Below are 2386 nucleotides of genomic sequence, written 5' to 3'. Positions count from 1 at the left end.
CGGGACCCCCCCCCCTGCCACTGGCAGCTTCCTCATCTGCATGCTGGGGCAGCTTCCGAGACAATTACTGGCAGATAACCCCAAGCAAGCAGCACTGCTGCCTTTGCTCCCTGGCTCACAGCCAGCTTGCCTTCACATCCTGGAAGGAGACCTCCTGTGCTGCCAAAGCTCACCTCAGCAGCTTGGCCGTGGTGCAGGGGAGAGGTGGTCCACACCTGATCCCTACCTCCCTGGGATTCCCACAGGACCTGGGGGCAGACACATTCAAGACACCCTATCAAGACTGAGAAATATGCAACAAGTGACCCAGCAGCTCTTGCTGTGAGTGCCACTGTGGCACTGTGCCACGTGCCAGGAGGGGCAGGACGTTTGCTATTGACACTCAGCAACTCAGTAAAACATCATTCCACCCTCCTGCCCTTCTCTTCTCAGGGTGGGGGTGCCCCCAGAGCTGAACGTGACCCTGCAACATGGTGTAAGCTCAGTACCAGGGGCAAGATACAGCCCTGCATCCCCAAGTGCATGCAAGGGCAGACCATTAAGATCAGGCAGTGATTGCCTGCCTGCACAAAGGATTCCCAGCACCAGCACACACTTGTGTGGTGCAACCCAATATACCCAGCAGAGCCAAAAATATAGCGGGTCTGCAGTTCATTTTGGGGCACCAGAAGGCAGTACAAAGGGAGAAGGCAGCTGCATCAGAAAGCAACCCCTGAGCATGTATAACGGCCCACGTGGATGCCATGCTCTTTCTGCACACATTCACCTGCCCAGGGCTAGACCAGCTCCACCAGGCCATCAGCAGAGCCCAGGGATGCTTGGCCACATGCTCCAGCCCAGCCACCTGCAAAAACTAGCCCCAGCACCATCCTTCCCCTCCAGCCTGTCATTTTATTGCTCTGACCTGACATACCTTCCAGCCATGGGGTTAAAGTACAGACACCTGCCACAAGCCCAGGTGAGCAGAGTGGAACATGGCCACAGGGAAAGCCTGGGAGCTTTTAAAAGTCACTGTGTGGCCCTGGCACCTTGAGCAGCCAGCTCAGAGAAATGCTGTCACATGAGCTTTTTATTTTCAGGTGAGGATTGTCAAGGCTTTGTTGCATGGGGTGTGAGGAAGGGGAACAGCCAAATCCAAGCACTGGTAACAAAAGCAGGCACAGGTCTAGGGGAGAAGTGCTCAGAGTGAAGGGACCTCAAAACAGCTCAGAGGCACCATCCCAGGGAGCAGCCTCCTCCTTCCCGATGGCATGCAGCAGTGGCCAAAGGCACTGCATCAGGTGCAGGTGCTCAGGGCAACCACTCCTCCTGCTAGCCCTTCCTGGTTTTGTCTTTGCTTCTTTCCACTCTTAGTGACTGGCAGGGCCCTACAGGCACCTGGTCTCCTGAAACATGTACAAGCAGCCTCTCTCCTCCCCTGGAACCTCACAGAGATCAGATGCAGAGCACATGTGCACTCATGCAGCACCCCATAGGCAAGCCCTACCCACACTCACATACAAGAGACAAGTGCCATCTTCTGCCAGCAGGGAGGAACTTCTCAAAGGCCATTTTCACCAGCATCTCCTCCTTTGGGCATCCTGTGATCCAACCCTCCTGCTCTTTCTACAGCCATGATGTACACAGAAAAGCCACACATTTGGGAGCACATGTTCCTCTGAGGGGACCCAGCCTCACATGCACCTGGGGCTCACACCAGGCCTTCAAGCCTCTGGAGTGCTGAGGTCAACTCCTAAGATACAACAGCCCGTGTTTCACAGCAGCAACACTGCCTCCCAGGATGGCTGCAGCCTGTGTGCCAGGTACTGCTGCCCATAGGTGTCAGGAGCCATCACAGAGCTGGAAAGCCACTCTCTACAAAGCAGTAACACTTCAGGCTCAGTCTAAAGAGTTTTTAAAACATTTTGTCCTGTTTGACATTTAGGAACCACTCTTCATTGGCATCTTTGCCAAATCTCAAGTGGCAAAGGGAGTCAGAAATGGAAGTACATTAAGTGCTTCCTGGAAAAAAAAAAAAAAGCCAAACCAAACAAACCTCACACCCACAGCACACCCCTGAGCAGCACTAATGGCTCCACGCCCCACTGGCTTCTGCCATTGGATGGAGGAGAACAGTGGAGACAAGGACCCGCAGGGCACAGCCCAGCTATGCCACCAAGGGGGCACGAAGTGAAGGGGCGGCAGGGGCAGCAGGCTGGCCTCAGTGGAGAGGACCAGAACTGCTGGAGGAGAAAATCATCCGCGCCCGGGAAAGACACATTCTCCGGGGGGTGTGAACTGCCGAATCCCGGTGACTGGAACAATGGCAACAGCAGAGCAGCAGCCCTGCGAGCAGCTCCTGGCCCCTCATCCACATGCGGGACACTCTCCCCAGCGCTCGCCCTCC

The sequence above is a fragment of the Merops nubicus genome, unplaced genomic scaffold (genome assembly GCF_000691845.1).
Source record: "Merops nubicus isolate BGI_N331 unplaced genomic scaffold, ASM69184v1 scaffold51106, whole genome shotgun sequence".
In the NCBI taxonomy this organism is placed as follows: Eukaryota; Metazoa; Chordata; class Aves; order Coraciiformes; family Meropidae; genus Merops; species Merops nubicus.
Note: the sequence above shows the minus strand (reverse complement) of the source record.